Source organism: Narcine bancroftii, assembly GCF_036971445.1.
Source record: "Narcine bancroftii isolate sNarBan1 chromosome 14 unlocalized genomic scaffold, sNarBan1.hap1 SUPER_14_unloc_2, whole genome shotgun sequence".
NCBI lineage: Eukaryota > Metazoa > Chordata > Chondrichthyes > Torpediniformes > Narcinidae > Narcine > Narcine bancroftii.
Genome location: NW_027211811.1, coordinates 2,562,501 through 2,583,263, shown reverse-complemented (window position 1 = coordinate 2,583,263; position 20,763 = coordinate 2,562,501). Strand labels below are relative to the sequence as shown.

Below are 20,763 nucleotides of genomic sequence, written 5' to 3'. Positions count from 1 at the left end.
CTTAAGGATGACCAGCCGCAGCTTCATTTAATGCAATGCTTATTCCCCCCCCCCCACCAAAAATCTTCAGCATTGCTTAATTGAAACTGGTCTAATTCCAAATAAGATCAGCAATACTTTCGGACCGAGTACAAAAGAGAGAGAGCTGAGGTACCTTCGAAACCCAGAACCAAATACATGCAACATATAGTGGCAGCTCTCCTTGCATCTAATCAAGCAATTTTGAGCCACTATGAACTCTTACCCAAGAGAATTCATCCAACCATCCATGAGTGCATTACTGTCAACTCGAAAGCCGAGAGGGGATTTGGTAGAGTATTTAAAATTACAAGAAGGATGGATAGAGTTGATGTGGATAGGCAATACCATTGCAAGTGGGAGAGATTGAAACAAGAGGTCTTGAGTTAAGAGGCAAAAGTTTTGAAGTAACGTGAGGGGGAACTTCTTGACTCAGAATGGTGGCTGAGTGGAGTGAGCTTCCGGGTGAAATAGTGGCAGCAGGGTCCATTTTGTCATTTAAGAGAAAATTGGAGGGGTGGGGAATGCAGAGAGGTGGTACTGGAGGAGAGTATTTAGTTCAGAACAGACGAGAAGGGCCAAATGACCTGTTTCTGTGCTGTAATTGTTCTAGGGGTAAAATGTGTGGCAGTAACTTGGAAGCCCAACATGAACCTTCCGACTCCTAAAATCAAGAAATTTAAGATGTTAGATTTTATTTGAAAGGTTTGGTAAATTTTTATAAATACTATCCACATGTTTTTTCTTTTTTTCTTTGCATCAGCAAAAATTAAATGAAATGGTTCTTGCAGTCAAGAGCAAGAGAATTCCTGCAAACCAGCCCTTGCCCACAAACACCCCCCACCCCCCCCCCCCCCCCCCCCCATTCTGGGATCAACCCATCAGCAGCGTCCACTTCAGAGACAAACCTCAGGCACAAACATCCCAAAACCATCATCCCAAGACAAGGGGTTAATTTTTTTAATCACTCTGCATTCATTTGATGTTATTTCAAATAAAAAATTAGTTTTTAATGCATATGTGAAATTAAATAATTTTTAAAAAAATAAGATGAATGAAGAATTATTTCAGGAATTATCAATCATCCACTACTCCCTTTAACCCCAGACACCAGTACTGAATGAAAAACTAAACTTGCCAGATTGACTGAGTAAACAGAGCTAAAATTGGCCAAAAGGTGCTGATGCCATCATTGATTTAAATGCAAGTGACACTGAGGACTGCATTGGGACAGAGATGGTCCATGGACAGCCAATACGGATACTTTGGGGAACAAAGCCCGCACTGCCAGTTGGGATGAATTAGATTATGACATAAGCAAATATTAGATACCCCCCCCCTCACAGAGAGACCCAGCCTTGATTTTCATTTTTTATATTGATAGATCCCAGACATCACCAAATGTACCGAGACCCCACCGCATGTTATCAGTTAAAGGCAACGTATTCCTTTCTAATGGAACTTTTACTACCTCTATTACAGGAAACATCCTCCCTGCCTCATTTGCCATTGGAACGTTAGGCCCGCTTGTCGTCACAGGGCCAGAAAACGCTTGAGTCAGAATACTGATCATCGTTCGAGGAGTGACGAAGGAATTTGTGAGCACGATAAGAATCCTGTTTCCCTCTGGTCTGAGATTGGATGGTGAGTCCTCAGCTACACATCCCTGCAACACACTCTCCTTCGCCAACACCTGCCTCACACTCCTATTCACCCCAACAGCTCTGTGCATTCCCCCTCATTCACCTGTGATTTCCCCCCCCCCACAAACCCCTGTTAACCTGCCTCCTCCACTAAAGAGTGGGTTAACACACAAACCCCTTGCAGACGGGGCCAGATTTGATTCAGAGTCATTGACTTAACAGGACCATAACACCACCTGTGGCATAAATATTTCCAAACCAATGCTCTAGGGCACTGGGAGAGCAAACAGCTCAAATTCTGCATTTGAGAAGTTTGAACTGCTGCACAACCATCAGGATCAAAGAAAACCCTAGTTTGCTTAGTTTTCAGCTGTCATAGACCACAAAAGGCTTCCAAACCAAAATTGAAAGGACTAGCCCCAAAAACAAACAAATCTCTCATAAAGCTCTAACACTCCCCTATCTAGAAGTATCATCTCCTCAAACATCTCAATGCCACAGGTGAGAAAACTGTTTTAACTCCCATCTCCAAATTAAAAAGGTGCTATTCCCTTAATTGCAGCTCTCTTGAAGGGTGGAGATGGGCCTTGTTTAAAGGGCCAGCCACAATTTACTGAGATATTTCACACCTGAATTAATTGTCCTCCTGATTCCAGCTCAGGGTTTAAAACAGGAGAGTTTCCCCACTCTCGTCACTTGCAGGTTTCAGGCAGAGATGAGGTGATGCTGCCATCAGAGGAAGGTAGGAAGCCTGGTTTTACTGTGGCTGCTTTTTCTGGGGTGGTTCTTTGAGTTGTTGGGGTGAAAGGAATCCGGTGTTTGTGGAAGCCCCTGTTTGTGGGTAGTTTGCAAACTGGTGGTTCGTGGGTATTGAGCCAGAGAAATGTGTTGCTTTAATGTGTGTGGTTTACGGTGCCTGCAACTTTAGCTCTTGTCTTGGGATGATGGTTTTGGGATGTTTGTGCCTGAGGTTTGGCTCTGAAGTTGTCGGACTCTGGCTTTCCCTTACTCTTAATTTAGTCTGTATGTGGTCTGAGTCCAGCGTGTTCTTTGAATGAAGTGATAGGAGAAGGTATTCGGTTCAACAGTCAATTTATTACACAGCACAAGAATAAAACTTAACAGAGCTCTGGGTCAGTCGTTAGTTCATAGGTCACCTGCACAGTGAGCTATTCCCCAAGACTGACCCCTATTGTCCAGTTGGCTCAGTTTATATAGATCAACCTTATCATACAGAACAAAAGTTGGCTTCCTTTGCTAGATCTTTTTGCATAAGGGTAATCACAAGTCATCTCCTGTTTTGCAGATACCTGGGGTGTAGCGCTCCCATCTTGATCCTCCAGGCCAGACTATCCTGTTGTTTTGATCAGAAATTAATTCATCACCCGATATTTCTAATCACCTTTCTGTTCTTGTCTGGCCAATTTCTGCTGTTCTCTTTAACACCTCCTCATGCCTTAATCTTCCTCCTAGACTGGTTTTCCATTCCCTTGGTTTCTTGCAGGCCATTCTTTGTTCTGGTCTGGCCTGTGTCTCCTGTGCTACTCACCACCTCCTTCAGTTGGAGCTTTCCTCCTAAATCGTTTTATGAATTTTCTCTCCCTGTATTTGGGAGCAGACAATTTTGCTCAGCCAACTTCGCTCCATGCTGTGATTGCCACTTAATCACATTCCTCTTTTTCCCTGAACCATGCAGTACATATCAACTTATTAATTAATCATTTCTTTCATAATGTTTTAACCCCTAGATTCCAACAAAGTGTAGGCTGCTGATGGTTTGATCCCAGAATTGGGGTGGGGAGGGGGGCGGGGGATGTTATTTGTGGGCAAGGGCTGAGTTGGAGGCTGCAGGGAATTCTTTTGCTCTTGACTGTAAGAAGCATTTCATTTAATTTTTGCTGATGTAACCATCTTACCTTACGTGTGTGTAATATTGCAGGACAGTCGGTCGAATTTTGACCTTGGCATGTTTAACAGAAAATGACAGTGACCCAGGTTCAAATCTGTCCCTTGTGTCAGGATTTCCCCCCATCACCTTTTACAAAATGGCAAGGTGAACAGGGGCATTTGTGTGGGTCAGGGTTTTTTTTTAAATTAATTTTTAAGAGTTAGTTATATTCTTGTTAATTTTACAAGAATATAATTCAAATCCCGATACATGTGGTTGATTAATACAAATTGAGATCTACCCAGACCCACCCTCTCCACATCCCATATGAGGGACCAGAGATCTTCAACAGATGTTTTATTTAACCATAATATTGTGAATATTTCAAACCTTCACTTCAACCCACCTTTAGGAAATGTGGGGTCCAAAGATAGAATGTTCATCTTGTGAACGATACATTATTTTCCTGTGGTGAACAGTTCCGAACCTCAGCCAGTTTGCAAGATATGGCCACGCACTTTCTAGCTGTACAATTTGCAGCAATTTAAACCTGGTAAATATTCAGTTTTAATTTAAATTTAATTCCTTAACGTCTCTTTCTAATGGATCCTGTGGGAATTTTTTAAAAAATACTTATTTCAGCCAAGCTGCCCAACTTGAGGACATTGCCAAGTCAAATGCAGAAAAGTACAAATGACTTGTTAACATTTGAAACAAATCCGATTCCATGTATTTTCTTTTGAGGTGTCTGGTGAATAAAATTGTATTGAACCAGTCTATCTCATTTATAATGATCAGTCCATTTTCTATGTTCAAATCTCCATCCCATCTTTGCCTCAGTTTATGAATTCCTAATTTCTCAGCTTTTGCAGTCATTTCTACATTACTGAATAAATTTATATTCCCATGACCTGTTTCAGATGGTCAGGGCTTGTTATGACCTGTTACTGTTCTATCTGCCACTGTATTTTACATTTTGCATATCCTCTTCCTAAAGACAAGGAAAGGACTTCTTGTTGGTCATCTAATCTCATGTACCAGTTAGGGTGAGGGAACACAAAAAAAATCAACAGGAGTCTGGAAGAGTTGCTCACAGTTCACGTTAGTAATCATTCTCTGCCTGCCTGATTTCTGGTTTCCAATTTACCCAAATGTCTGAATTTCATAGCAGTCTTAAATTCTTCACTTCAAAGCAGAAACAATGCCATTCAGGGTCTGAGTGGTGCTGGGGGCTTATTGCAGCCTTTGGATCAGGTCTAACAATTTGCACCATTGTTTTGAAGATCAGGCAGGCATTTGGATATGTATGGCTCAGTAAAGGAGGTGAGAATTGATCCCTGTCTGGAATGTGCTTTTTAGCTCTCTTTCCCAGCTTTCTGGCAAAGTCTGTGTGATGGTTTCTTCATAATTCCCAGAACAAGATATTCTACAGCTAATATTCCACACACTTCACCAAATGGGGGTAGTTGTGTGAAAAAGAAGTTCCTGTCTGTGTGGATGGACAGTTTAAGGGTGAAAAAATGACCTGATGTCCACATATAGTAACTCAACCAAATTCTGTAAGGACACAAATGCTGGAGAAGCTCATCTGATCAAGCAGTGAACCTTTATAGAGTACAGATACTCGTAGCCCTGTTAAAAGGCTCAAGCCTGAAACACTGGTTGTGTATCTTTTTTTAAACTTTATTTATGAACATATAAAATACATAGTAAATAAAATAAACCAACTTCCCAAAAAAAACTATATTCCATCCCCCCTCCCCATAATTACCCCCCCCCCAAACTCCCTCGACTGAGGGAGAGAAAAATCATATCAATTCGTTGCGGCTGAATGAAAACACCAAACCTAATTTTCCACGTCATCGCAATGCATTTACTGGCCACTGCTAATACTAACTGAATAAACTCAATTTGAGGTTTATCCATTCTTAATCCCGTTGTTCAAGTTGTAATATACCGCATTAGAAAAAGCAGTGGATCGAACATAAAAAGAGTTTCTTTAAAGTAGTTTCAAATAAATCCTCAAAGGCTTAACTTTATCACACAACCAGACAGACAAAAAAAAGTATTAATTTGAATCCCACAATGAAAACATTAGTCTGAATTACTAAATCCTTATCTTTTTTTTTCCTGGAGTTAAATACAACTGATGTAAAAAAAAATTATAATTCACCCAATTATATCGCACATTCATCAATTTAATCCACCATCTTCACACATAGTAAGTAGTCCGTTCTTCTTGGGTTAATTCTAAAGAAGAATCTCCCATTTAATCTAAAGTTGGTTTAGCCATTTTCTGTTGTCACAAACATTTCTGAAATAGATCCCTTTTTTTGCCCCATTTACAATTTTCAATTTTAGTTAACTTGGGTATCTTCAATTCCCGCCCAAATCCACCTGTGACAGCACTTGCATGGAATGACACCCGTTTACCATGTCCCTCTGTTCAACCTCACTCCTCAGTGCCCGACCGTTCACCGTGTCTATCTTTTCTTGGTTTGCCCTTCAAAATGTGACACCTCACACTTGTCTGCATTAAATTCCATCTGCCCTTTCTCCAGCTGGTCCAGATCCTTCTGCAAGATGTCCTGGCTGTCCACAACTCCTCCGTTCTTGGTGTCAACTGCCAACTTGCTAATCCAATTCACCACATTATTGTTCCAGCACCTATCCCTGAGGCACATCTCTCATCACAGGCCTCCAGTCTGAAGAGCAATTGGTCTCACCAACTCGCTGGCTTCTCCTGCACAGCCGTTGTTTCACATCCAAAATACAGAGGACATAAGGATGGATGTTAAAATTCTCAAAGGTACATTAGTTAAAATGGTGTCAAATCACAAGGAACAGAAGTTGGCCATTCAGCCCACTGTGTCTGCTATCCCCTGATCTAAACAGTTCTCTCCTCTCATTCCAAGTTATGGCTTTTTCCCCTGATCCCTTGATACCCTGACTCATTAAACATCTATTAATTCTGCCCCCCCCCCCCCACCACTTAAACTCTCTCAACAATCCAGCAACAAATTCCATGACCTTCTGGTGAAATAAATTTCTCATCTGCTTTAAATAGGTACCTTCCAATTCTAAGACAATGTCTTTTTATCCAAGGGAAACATTATTCACATCTTCTGTCCAATCCTTTCAGCATTGGAAAGGTTTCTGAAATCTCCTCTCCTTCTTCTATACTCCAATGAAGAGTGGAGATATATCATCCTGGTAAATCTCTGCTCTCTCTCCAACATCAGCACATCCTTTTTAAGATAAACTTCGCAGTTCTCCAAATGAGGTCTCTCCCATGCCCCATCAACACCTCCCTACCCTAGAAACAAAGGCCAACATAGAATTTGCTTTCTTTTCCTGCCGATCCAACCTGGTGGTTCCCCATTCACTATGTTTTCCTGAACGAGAACCCCCCAAGTCCCTTGACACTTGAAATAATTACATGTAATTTCTGTAACAAATTTGATATTTTTGGAAAGATTTGGGAATCCTATTTATAAACTGTAGGAATTAAGTTGTAATCGCCCAACCTGAACCTTCTGACTCCTAAAATCAAGAAAATTTGTTAGATTTTATTTGATAGTTTTTTAGTAATTTTTTTATAAATACTTTCCAGATGTTATCTTTCTTTTCTATTGGGTTGTTGGGCAGGGGGAATTAAAAAAAATACTATGTATTAATTTTTCATTATCTTTGAATGAGAAATTTACGTACGCATTTAATGCATGTGAAATTAAAATTTTCAAAGAGAAGCTTAACATAACGTAATACATTTTGCTTATTTTCAAGAGTTGTGGAGAGTGAGGAGGGTTTTCATGGAGTAGAAAAGGATTTGGACTGTTTGGAAAGATGGCAGATGGAGTTTAATGTAGGTAAGTGTGAGGGGCTTTATTTTGGTAAGAATAACCAAGACGTATGCAGTGAAGGGGAGGGCATTAAAGAACAGAGGGATCTTGGAAGAATGGTTCAATGGACAATAGGAGCAGGAGTAGGCCCTTCTGCCTGTCGAGCCTTCAGTGACCGCCATTTCACAGGTCATGGCTGATCACTACTATCCGTACCCCTTTCCAGCCTTATCCCCATAACCCTGAACTCCTTTGCCCACAAGAGTCTTATCTAACTCTCTTTTGAACATAATCAGCGAATCTGCCTCTACCACTCTCTGTGGCAGAGCATTCCACAGATTCACACTTCTCTGGGTAAAACAATGTTTTCTCATCTCCGTCCTAAAGGGCCTACCCTGTATTCTTAAACTATGCCCTCTAGTCCTCGTCTCCCCCATCACTGGGAACAAGTAATCCGACTTCACCCTGTCCATCCCCCTGATAATTTTGTATACCTCAATCATGTCCCCCCTCATCCTTCTAAACTCCATCGGATACAAGTCTAGTTTTTCTAGCCTTTCAGCATATGTCAACCCCGCCATTGCTGGAACTAACCTTGTAAATCTGTGCTGCACATCCTCTATCGCTAGTATGTCCTTCCTCAAAATTGGAGACCAGAACTGGACACAGTACTCCAGGTGGGGTCTCACCAGGGCCCTGTACAACTGCAGAAGGGCGTCTCTGTTCCTATACTCCAATCCGCTCTTTATGAAAGCCAACATGCCATTTGCCCATTTCACAGCTTTCTGAACGTGCTTGTTAGCCTTCAGTGACCGGTGAACAAATACACCCAGATCCATTTGCTCCTCCCCACTCCCTAGCTTGTCTCCATTTAAATAATACTCAGCTTTCCTATTATTGCCCCCAAAATGGATAACCTCACATTTGCTCACATTTAACGTTATCTTCCATTCAGCAGCCCACACCCCCAACCTGTCCAAGTCCCTCTGCATTTTCCTGACATCCTCCTCACACCCCACACCGCCACCCTGTTTAGTGTCATCTGCAAATTTGCTCATGTTATTAATAATCCCCTCATCCAAATCATTTACATAAATTACAAACAACTGAGGACCCAATACCGATTCCTGCGGCAATCCACTCGTCACATCCTGCCATCCTGAAAAAGACCGGCTTACTCCAACCCTTTGTTTCCTATTTCTTAACCAATTTCCTATCCATGTCAGCACCTTACCTCCAATACCATGCTCCCTGATCTTACCCACTAGTCTCCCGTGCGGTACCTTATCAAAGGCCTTCTGGAAGTCCAAACACACCACATCCACTGGCTCTCCCAAGTCCACCCTCTTTGTCACATCCTCGAAAAATTCCAGAAGGTTAGTCAAGCATGACTTACCCTTAAGGAATCCATGCTGACTAGCCCTTATACTATTATTTCTGCCTAAGTGTTCTGCTATGACTCCTTTTATGAAAGATTCCAATATCTTCCCCACCACTGACATCAGGCTGACCGGTCTATAATTTCCCGTTTTCTCCCTCCCTCCCTTCTTAAAAATCGGCACCACATCAGCCACTCTCCAATCCTCAGGGACCTCCCCCGAATCTATTGAACTTTGGAAAATGTCGACCAGTGCCTCCACAATTTCCATAGCAACTTCTTTCAGCACCCTGGGATGCAGCCCATCAGGCCCTGGGGATTTATCAGCCCTCAGTCCCAACAATTTACTCACAACCTCCTCCTTCTAGATCTGGATATGCATTAGATCCCCTACTTCCCCAGGAAAGTTCCCCAAGTCTCTTGATACCGCATGACCACTACCCCCTAACTGACCATAACCTATATTCTCCTTGGTGAAGACAGATGCAAAGTATTTGTTAAATTCCTCAGCTAACTCATTGTTTCCGGTAATAATTCCACCCTTTTCCATTCTTAATGGGCCAATTTTGGACCGAACCAATTTCTTCCTCTTCACATATTTAAAAAAACTTTTGCTATCCTCCATTATATTATTTGCTAATTTCCTCTCGTACTTCATTTTCCCCTCTCTTATGACTTTCTTAGTTACCCTCTGATGCTCTTTGAAGGTTTCCCAATCCTCTAACTTCCCACTCCGCTTCGCTATCTTATACTTACACCCTTTGGATTTGATATTGCACTTGATTTCATTAGTTAGCCACGGCTACCATTTGCATCTCCTAGAGCCTTTCCTCCACTTTGGAATAAATTTGTCTTGAATCCTGTAAAAAAATGTCCAAAAATACCTGCCATTTTCCCCAGTTGTCCTCCCAGCTAGTGTATCTTTCCATTTTATTTTGGCTAGCTCCTCCCTCATAGCTGCATAATCCCCTTTATTTAACTGCAGTACAGATGCTTCCGACTTCCTTTCTTTTTCCCTTTCTAATTGCAGCTCAAAAGTAACCATACCATGCTCACTATTCCCTAATGACTCCCCTACATCGAGGTCACTTATTAACTCTGCGTTGCTGCACAGCACCAAGTCCAGAATCGACTTCCCCATGCTATGTTCCTCCACTAGCTGCTCCAAGAAAGTATCTCGTAGACATTCAATAAACTCACTCTCTTGTGTTCCTGCCCCCGTCTGATTGTCCCAGTCCACCTTCATGTTGAAGTCCCCCATAACTACTGTATTGCTACCACTTTGACATGCCACTCTTAATTCCTGATTTATACTTCTACCGAGATCTGAGTTAATTTTCGGAGGCCTGTAAATCACCCCCATTATGGTCTCATGCCTTTACAATTTCTTAATTCTATCCAAACAGACTCTACCCACCTGTTTCAATGTCTTTCCTTTCAAACGCCTGAATTTCATTTCTTACCAACAGAGCTACCCCACCTCCTCTTCCTAACTTTCTGTCTTTTCTATAGGACGTGTACCCGGGTACATTGATTTCCCAATCCTGCCTTTCCCGCAGCCATGTCTCCGTAACTCCGACAATGTCATAACCTCCCATTGCCATTTGCGCCTCAAGCTCATCCATTTTATTCCTTACACTCCGTGCATTCATACACAATACCTTGATACCATATCTCCATTCTCCCTCCATCTTTGTTCTCGATGCACTTGCCCCTACTCTCCTATCACTTTTAGTTCCCTTTTTCCTTATTGTTTCACCGTCTAACAGAACCACCCCTATATTCACTTTCCTATCTGCTTCCCTATCAGTCCTGTTCCCTTCCCCCTGCCAAATTAGTTTTAAATTTGAAGGTGGATTCCCATGGAGATAGAAGGCTTTGGGTACGCTGGCCTTTATAAATCATAGCATGGAATATAGGATCTGGGGAGGTGATGTTCAGAGTGTTGGTGAGGCCAAGTTTGGAGTATTGTATGCCGTTCTGGACTCCAAATTCTAGGAAGGATATCAATAAGGTAGAGAGAGTGCAAAGAAGTTTGACGAAAATGTTGCCTGGATTGCAGTATTTTGAATACGTAGAAAGATTGAGTAGACTGGGACTTCATTCATTGGAGCGTAGAGGGTTGAGCGGGGATTTGATAGAGGTATTTAAAATTATCAAGGGAATAAGCTGTGAATAGGCTCTTTCCCCTAAGGGGAGCAGAGATTGGAACAAGGGGTCATAAGTTAAGGGGCAAAACTTGAGAAGTAATACAAGAGGATACTTCTTCACTCAGAGTGGTGGCTGAGTGGAATGATCTACTGGAAGAAGTTGCGCCAGGGTCAATTCTGTCATTTAAGATGAGGTTATATGAGTACATGGATGCGAGGGGGTGGGAGGGTTATGGGCAAGGGAAGTAGGTAGGTGGAACTCGTGGAGTTTCACGTAAATCGGTGCTTTAGGTGCCATGAGCAAGTTGGCTCTTTCTTGCACTCGACTTGATTACGTGAAACCTTTCTGGGATAGAATCAAGGAACTTATTAAAATTTAAACTTTCACTTGATCCTAAGGTATTTTTATTGGGTGATATGAAGAAATTGAGTTTAGAATTAAAATTAGATGAGTCTCAAATTGCTCTTTGAGATTGGCTTTAGCTGGGGCTAGAAAATGACGAGTATTCAATGGTGGCATTCAGAAAGGAGGTCTTGTATTCCATTAGAAAAGATAACGTATAATACAAGCCTCGTCTACCAGTGGAAATATTAAACAGGCAGAATACTATTCATAGTCTGAAAATGAGAGGTTTTCTGTATAAAAGAGATCAGGAAGAACTTCTTTAGCCAGAGGGTCGTGGATGTGTGGAACTCACTGCGGCATACAGCAGTGGAAGCCAGATCGCTGGGAGTATTTTAAAAAGAACGACAAATATCTCATTAGTGAGGGCATCAAGGGATTATGGGGGAAAGGCCAAAAATGAGAACTAGTGTAGAGTAGCTTAGTGTAGATTTATGGAACAGACTCGATGGGCCTAGTGGCCTGGTTCTGTTCCTTTGTCTGTGATCACTAATGGAGTTATTTCAGAAATGTACAGAAAAAAAGCTCCTAAATTAGAAATTCATAAATCAAGATTAAAATGGGAATCTGATTTGAAAGTTAAAATATGAAAATCATTAAGTACAACTAAAATTATTAATGTCAGGTCGAGACTGGCACAATATAATCTTTTCTACATCGATTATACTTGAAACCCAATTTAAATAAATTTAATTTGACATTATTAGATTTGTCTTGGATGTAATAAAGTAGGTTCTTTTATGTGGATAAATGTGAGGTGATCCACTTTGGAGGCAAGAACAGGAAAGAGGACTATTATCTCAACGGTATCTGTTTAGGAAATGCAGAGAGACTTGGGTGTTGCTGTGCATCAGTCGTTGAAAGTGGGCACGCAGGTGCAACAGGCGGTGAGGAAGGCATTCATAGCAAGAGGATTTGAGTACAGAGATCCTGCTGCAGCCGTACACGGCCTTGGTGAGACCACACCTGCAATACTGCGTGCCATTTTGGCCTCTTTAATCCGAGGAAGGACATCCTCGCCGTGGACTGTGTGCAGAGAAGATTCACTAGACTGATACCAGGGATGGAAGGACTTGCAGATGAAGAAAGGTTGGATAGACTAGGCTTGTATTCTCTGGAATTTAGGAAATTGAAGGGGGATCTTATAGAAACAAAATTCTAAAGGGTTTAGACAGGCTAGATGCGGGTAGGTTGTTTGCAATGCTGGGAAAAACAGAACCAGGGGTTACAGTTTAAGGATAACCATACTATAACCATATAACCATTTACGGAGCGGAAACAGGCCACGTTGGCCTTTCGAGTCCGCACCAGTTCACTGATTTTATGCGCCCTCTTCAGGCATTGGGGGAAGGTTTTCAGGACCGAGATGAGGAAAGATTTCTTCTCTTGGAGGATGATGGATCTATGGAATTCTTTGCTACAGAAAGTAGTTGAGGCTGGTTCCTTGTCAATGTTCAAGAGTAGGTTAGAATTGGCCCTTGTGGCTAAGGGGATCAGGAGGTATGGAGAGAAGGCAGGAACTGGGTACTGATCAGCCATGATCGTATTGAATGGCAGGGTAGGTTTGAAGGGCCAAATGGCCGAATCCTGCACCTATTTTTCTATGTTTATATATTCTACTTGGGTTTGTCCAAAATATATACATTTTGGTCCAAAATTAAAATTTTGAACACTCCCAATGGATCCTAGAATATTTTTCCTGGAAGGGACTAAAAATATTTGGATTAAACGGGATTTTTACAGGTTGCTTTAGCTGGTTCATATTTGGAGAACCAAGTCACCAAATTTCAGAATCCATGTGATTGAAGAAGTGCAGAGATTGGTTAGGATATTGCTGGGACTTGAAGGTGAACCCACCAGGGCCTACAGCTGGTCCTCAATGTTGTCGACACATTCTTGGAAAGTGTGACTTGAAGTGAAATGAAGGTTTTACCATGGGCTCAATGATCAAAAATAAGAGAAGTTCCTATTGGGCGATCCTGTCTCTCAATCCACCACAATCTCTGAACCTCTGAATTGTAGTTGTGGCCTCCCCGTTCTTTTCTGAGCTGAGACCAATATTGACGTTTAGGTCATGGTTACAGATGGGCTGGAAATACTGAAGAAGTTTCCTCTTGCCTTACTCAGTTGCAGTGTCCATACTGGATGTGTAACCCTGGCCATTGATCAGCAGATCCAGAGAACACAGCACAGTACAGGCCCTTCAGGCCTTGATGTTGTTCTAGCCCATATATTCATTCCTTAAATATAACGTACTAAACAATGGTTCTCAACCTTTTTCCTTGCATTCATATACCACTTTTAGTGGTAAGTGGGTGGAAAGAAAGTTCAAACCCTATTTTAAAATAATCATATGAACAATCTAGAACCGTCATTCTCAACCTTCCCTTCCCACTCACCTACCACATGAAGCAATCCCTTAATGTTCAGAGATTACTTAAGGTGGTAGGTGAGTGAGAAGATAAAGGTTGAGATCCTTTTTCTGCAGGCAAACTAATTCTGAATCCACACAACCAAGGTTCCACAGATCCTTTGCCTCATGACTATCAGAATGAATCTACCCTGGGCAACCCTGTCAAAGGCCTCACTAAAATCCACACACCCCACATCCACTCCCCTGCCCTTCATTTGTTATTTCATTGTTTTCAAACACTTTCTTTCCCCACCACACTTTTAAGTTATCCCTGTCTAATCACGGAACCAACAGTCAAAGGACAAGGCCAGTGCCATTTTTATAAATGAGATTTGATATTTGCTTAAGTTGTCGTTTGTTTCCATGAAATTACCTCAAAGATATTGCTGCGGGTCGTCTGTGGAGGCCACTCCTGTGATCGCGGTTCGTTTTACTGCGCTTTTTTGGTCAAAATGGCCACACTTTCACGCACGACCACGCCGTACATGGAAAGATTAATGATGCCTGGCGTCCCATTGGCCTGAAATATTCTATTAAATTTTATTAAAATTTTCAAAGGAAAGCTTAACATAACGTAATACATTTTGCTTATTTTCAAGTTGTGGAGAGTGAGGAGGGTTTTCATGGACTACAAAAGGATTTGGACTATTTGGAAAGATGGCAGATGGAGTTTAATGTAGGTAAGTGTGAGGTACTTTACTTTGGGAAGAATAACCAAGACGTATGCAGTGAAGGGGAGGGCATTGAGGAACAGAGGGATCTTGGAGGAATGGTTCAATAGACAATAGGAGCAGGAGTAGGCCCTTCGGCCTGTAAAGCCAGCACCACCATTTTACAGATCATGGCTGATCACTACTATCAGTAACCCTTTCCAGCCTTATCCCCATAACCCTTAACTCCTTTGCCCACTAGAGTCTTTTCTAACTCTCTTTTGAACATAATCAGCGAATCTGCCTCTACCACCCTCTGTGGCAGAGCATTCCACAGATTCACATTTCTCTGGGTAAAAAAATGTTTTCTCATCTCCGTCCTAAAGGACCTACCCTGTATTCTTAAACTATGCCCTCTAGTCCTCGTCTCCCCCATCACTGGGAACAAGTAATCCGACTTCACCCTGTCTGTGCCCCTGATAATTTTGTATACCTCAATCATGTCCCCCCTCATCCTTCTCAACTCCATCGGATACAAGTCCAATTTTCTCGCCTTTCAGCATATGTCAACCCCGCCATCCCTGGAACTAACCTTGTAAATCTGCTCTGCACATCCTCTATAGCTAGTATGTCCTTCCTCAAAATTGGAGACCAGAACTGGACACAATACTCCAGGTGGGGTCTCACCAGGGCCCTGCAGAACTGCAGAAGGGCGTCTCTGTTCCTATACTCCATCCCCTCTTTATGAAAGCCAACATGCCATTTGCCTTCTTCACAGCTTTCTGAACGTGCTTGTTAGCCTTCAGTGACCGGTGAACAAGTACACCCAGATCCATTTGCTCCTCCCCACTCCCTAGCCTGTCTCCATTTAAATAATACTCAGCTTTCCTATTATTGCCCCCAAAATGGATAACCTCACATTTGCTCACATTGAACGTCATCTTCCATTCAGCAGCCCACACCCCCAACCTGTCCAAGTCCCTCTGCATTTTCCTGACATCCTCCTCACACCCCACACCGCCACCCAGTTTAGTGTCATCTGCAAATCTGCTCATGTTATTAATAATCCCCTCATCCAAATCATTTACATAAATTACAAACAACTGAGGACCCAATAACGATCCCTGCGGCACTCCACTCGTCACATGCTGCCATCCTGAAAAAAACCCGCTTACTCCAACCCTTTGTTTCCTATTTCTTAACCAATTTCCTATCCATGTCAGCACCCTACCTCCAATACCATGCTCCCTGATCTTGCCCACTAGTCTCCCGTGTGGTACCTTATTAAAGGCCTTCTGGAAGTCCAAATACACCACATCCACTGGCTCTCCCAAGTCCACCCTCTTTGTCACATCCTCGAAAAATTCCAGAAGGTTAGTCAAGCATGACTTACCCTTAAGGAATCCATGCTGATTAGCCCTTATACTATTATTTCTGCTTAAGTGTTCTGGTATTACTCCTTTTATGATAGATTCCAATATCTTCCCCACCACTGACGTCAGGCTGACCGGTCTATAATTTCCCGTTTTCTCCCTCCCTCCCTTCTTAAAAATCGGCACCACATTAGCCACTCTCCAATCCTCAGGGACCTCCCCCGAATCTATGGAACTTTGGAAAATGTCGACCAGTGCCTCCACAATTTCCATAGCAACTTCTGGGATGCAGCCCATCAGGCCCTGGGGATTTATCAGCCCTCAGTCCCAACAATTTACTCACAACCTCCTCCTTCTAGATCCGGACATCCATTAGATCCCCTACTTCCCCAGGAAAGTTCCCCAAGTCTCTTGACTTATATCCTCCTTGGTGAAGACAGATGCAAAGTATTTGTTAAATTCCTCAGCCAACTCCTTGTTTCCGGTAGTAATTCCACCCTTTTCCATTCTTAATGGACCAATTTTAGACCGAACCAATTTCTTCCTCTTCACATATTTAAAAAAGCTTTTGCTATCCTCCATGACATTATTTGCTAATTTCCTCTCGTACTTCATTTTCCCCTCTCTTATGACTTTCTTAGTTACCCTCTGATGCTCTTTGAAGGTTTCCCAATCCTCTAGCTTCCCACTCCACTTCGCTATCTTATACTTACTCCCTTTGGATTTGATAGTGCACTTGATTTCATTAGTTAGCCACGGCTGCCATTTGCATCTCCTAGAGCCTTTCCTCCACTTTGGAATAAATTTGTCTTGAATCCTGTAAAGAATGTCCAAAAATACCTGCCATTTTCCCCAGTTGTCCTCCCAGCTAGTGTAACTTTCCATTTTATTTTGGCTAGCTCCTCCCTCATAGCTGCATAATCCCCTTTATTTAACTGCAGTACAGATGCTTCCGACTTCCTTTCCTTTTCCCTTTCTAATTGCAGCTCAAAAGTAACCATACCATGGTTACTATTCCCTATGGCTCCCCTACATTGAGGTCACTTATTAACTCTGCGTCGCTGCACAGCATCAAGTCCAGAATCGACTTCCCCGTGGTAGGTTCCTCCACTAGCTGCTCCAAGAAAGTATCTCGTAGACATTCAATAAACTCACTCTCTTGTGTTCCTGCCCCCGTCTGATTATCCCAGTCCACCTTCATGTTGAAGTCCCCCATAACTACCGTATTGCTACCACTTTGACATGCCACTCTTAATTCCTGATTTATACTGCCACTGATATCTGAGCTACTTTTCGGAGGCCTGTAAATGACCCCCATTATGGTCCTCATGCCTTTACAATTTCTTAATTCTATCCAAACAGACTCTACCCACCTGTTTCAATGTCTTTCATTTCATTTCTTACCAACAGAACTACCCCACCCCCTCTTCCCAACTTTCTGTCTTTTCTAAAGGACGTGTACCCGGGAACATTGATTTCCCAATACATTTGTGGGAATTCGGTCGTGTCCACAGGATAAAGGGAATCTCAGGGTTGGATGTGATGTTGTGTACGTTCTCTGCCAATCAATGGGAAATCTCCAAATCTTCAATCTTGGTGCAAGAGCCCACGAGGAACAAAGCAACCATCTCCTGTCCAAGCTGCAGATTGCAAGGGCTGTAAAGTGCTGCCACCGCCTGTTCACACCCAGTACTGCATGCATGAAGCGAGAGGGAGAGAGAGAGAGAGATCTAGGTATAATACCACCACCTGGTGTCCGGACTCACGAACTACAGGATACATGATTTTTATTTTTCATGGGAGTGTTGGAGAATGAGAGGAGACTTGATTAAGGTTAACAAAATAGAGCAAGATGGATAATACGGAGCTCCAATGAACAGGGAGGTCTCACCTGTGAAGGAGCAAGTGTGAGATCTCCCAGTTCATTCTTGCTCAGGCAGTGGTGGCCAATTCAAGACAGCTCCAATTAGGGGAAGAGAATATGCTGTTTCAGGTCATGGGTTTGAAACGGTTTCCCCAGTTGTGCCATTCAGACTCAAGAGAGCAGATGCTTGCAGACAGGAAGGAAACCTAGTTTTATTGTGGAGAATTGCTTGTTTTTTGGGGTGAAGGTTGTTTGTGGTCTGAGATTCCTAAATATTTTACAATGGAAGCAGCACTTTTCCTTGTGCCTGATTGCTACATAGTGGGTAAAATGTCTCAAATCTATCGCTCAGCCAGTACTTTTGGTCATTGATTTGGAGAGAGAGTGATGGCTTGGCAATATTTATAGCATGGTGAGTCCAAAGCTCTCAAAGTGACAATGTGGAAGGAGTTTGTCTGTTCCTTGTGTTTTCTGCCACCCTTGAGAACTTAAAAAGTGTCCGTGAATTGTGGTATTGGTGAGACACAAGCTTGTTTTGCCCTCTTTTTGTTCTGTTTGTCTATAAAGTTTCAGTTTAGGGATAAAATGTCCAGACACTGTTCTGTTCAAAAGTCTAGTAACTAAATCAGATTCTCCCGAGTTCTTGTCATGGATATGCATCAAGAAGCCTGTTTTGCAGCAGTCGTGTTGCATTAGAGGTGCACATACAATTTTCAAAAATAATGAGTTTGAAACCAGAAAAAGATCAGGTCGTGCCCAAAGGTTCATCTGTGCTGTTGAATTGAATTGATGCCCCCAGGTCCAGAATGTGCACTTCCACCCCATGGTCTTGAGCTTCCCAAATCGCCAATGAACTTACGGCCCCCTTGAGCTGTGGAGTGTGGGAGGAAATCCACACAGACACCAAGAGGATGTAGAAACTTCTTGCAGTCAGTGCTCACTTAATCCATGACTCGTGCTGGAGAGGTGGGACTACTGTCCTGCCTTCATCTTGTGTCGGCTAATTTTTGTCTGATGGTGGATGGAGGTCTGACATGATATTCCCTTGGCCTTGAGGAAAAGAAGAGTAGAAATTGCAAGGGCTCTGACAGAAATATTTAAAACCTGTTTATCCACGGGTGAGGTGCCAGAGGAATGGATGTAATCTAATGTTCCTTTGTTGAAAAACGGCTTCAAAAGCCAACCAGGTGAGCCTGACAGTGATTGGTTAATTATTGGAGGGTAATCAGAGAGTACCTCGAAAAGAATCTGTTCAAATAGCTGGCCTTGATCAACCATCGCATAGAATACAGGAGTCGGGCAGTGAGGTTGAGACGAGACAAGATATTGGTGAGGCTCTTTTGTGAGTACTGTGTGCAGTTCTGGTCACCAAATGAGAGGAAAGCTATCAATAAAGTAGAGAGGGTGCAGAGAAGATTTACGTCAATGTTACCTGGATATCAGCAACTAGATTACAAAGAAAGATTGAGCAAATGAAGTCTTTATTCTTTGGATTGTAGATGGTTGAGAGGGGATTTGATCGAAGTCTTTAAAATTACTAGGAGGATAGAACGAGTTGATGTGGAGAGACTTTTTTCATTGCGGGGAGCAGGGATTGAAACAGGAGGTAAAAGTTTGGAAGTAACATGAGGGGGAACTTCTTTACTCAGAGTGGTGGCTGAGTGGAGTGAGCTTCCGGGAAAAGTAGTGGCGGCAGGGTCCATTTTGTCATTTCAGGGAAAATTGGAGGGGAGGGGAATGCTGAGAGGTGGTACGAGAGGAGAGTATTTAGTTCAGTGCAGACAAGAAGGGCCAAATGACCTGTTTCTGTGCTGTAATTGTTATAGGGTTAAAATGTGTGGCTCTGAATTCAGAGCCAGCTCTTCAGCGCTTGACGTCCTGCTTTGCGGAAACTGCCAAAATGTTTGGCCTGGAAGTCAGCCTGAAGAAAACTGAGGTCCTCCATCAGCCAGCTCCCCACCATGACTACCAGCCCCCCCACATCTCCATCGGGCACACAAAACTCAAAACGGTCAACCAGTTTACCTATCTCGGCTGCACCATTTCATCAGATGCAAGGATCGACAATGAGATAGACAACAGACTCGCCAAGGCAAATAGCGCCTTTGGAAGACTACACAAAAGAGTCTGGAAAAACAACCAACTGAAAAACCTCACAAAGATAAGCGTATACAGAGCCGTTGTCATACCCACACTCCTGTTCGGCTCCGAATCATGGGTCCTCTACCGGCACCACCTACGGCTCCTAGAACGCTTCCACCAGCGTTGTCTCCGCTCCATCCTCAACATCCATTGGAGCGCTCACACCCCTAACGTCGAGGTACTCGAGATGGCAGAGGTCGACAGCATCGAGTCCACGCTGCTGAAGATCCAGCTGCGCTGGATGGGTCACGTCTCCAGAATGGAGGACCATCGCCTTCCCAAGATCGTATTATATGGCGAGCTCTCCACTGGCCACCGTGACAGAGGTGCACCAAAGAAAAGGTACAAGGACTGCCTAAAGAAATCTCTTGGTTCCTGCCACATTGACCACCGCCAGTGGGCTGATAACGCCTCAAACCGTGCATCTTGGCGCCTCACAGTTTGGCGGGCAGCAGCCTCCTTTGAAGAAGACCGCAGAGCCCACCTCACTGACAAAAGGCAAAGGAGGAAAAACCCAACACCCAACCCCAACCAACCAATTTTCCCTTGCAACCGCTGCAATCGTGTCTGCCTGTCCCGCATCGGACTGGTCAGCCACAAACGAGCCTGCAGCTGACGTGGACTTTTTTACCCCCTCCATAAATCTTCGTCCGCGAAGCCAAGCCAAAGAAAGAAGAAGAAAGAAAATGTGTGGCAGTAACTTGGAAGTCCGATGCGTATTTGGGAATGGGTCGATAGCCACACTGAAATAGGCCGTTGTATCCCACTTGAAATAATTACATTGAATTCACGGAACAAATTTGAATTTCTCTTTTGAAGATTTGGGATGTGTATTTACCAATTGTAGGAATTAAGTTGTAATCACCAAACACGAACTTTCTGACTCCTAAAACCAAGAAAAGCAAGATTTTATTTGAGAGTTTTGCTCAATTTTTATGAATGCTATCTAGATGTTTCCTCTCTTTATTGTTTTCTATTGGGCAGCTGTGGGAGGGGTTA

General features: G+C 42.9%; 1 long non-coding RNA gene across 1 annotated transcript; it reads left to right on the top strand.

Moving 5' to 3' along the window:
• The first annotated feature begins 1,519 nt into the window (after positions 1 to 1,519).
• On the top strand, positions 1,520 to 19,544 carry LOC138750177 (uncharacterized). Its single transcript, XR_011349132.1, has 5 exons — positions 1,520 to 1,662; positions 6,214 to 6,358; positions 7,336 to 7,418; positions 14,335 to 14,415; positions 19,449 to 19,544. It is a non-coding gene; the product is annotated as an uncharacterized lncRNA (long non-coding RNA).
• The last annotated feature ends 1,219 nt before the right edge of the window (positions 19,545 to 20,763 follow it).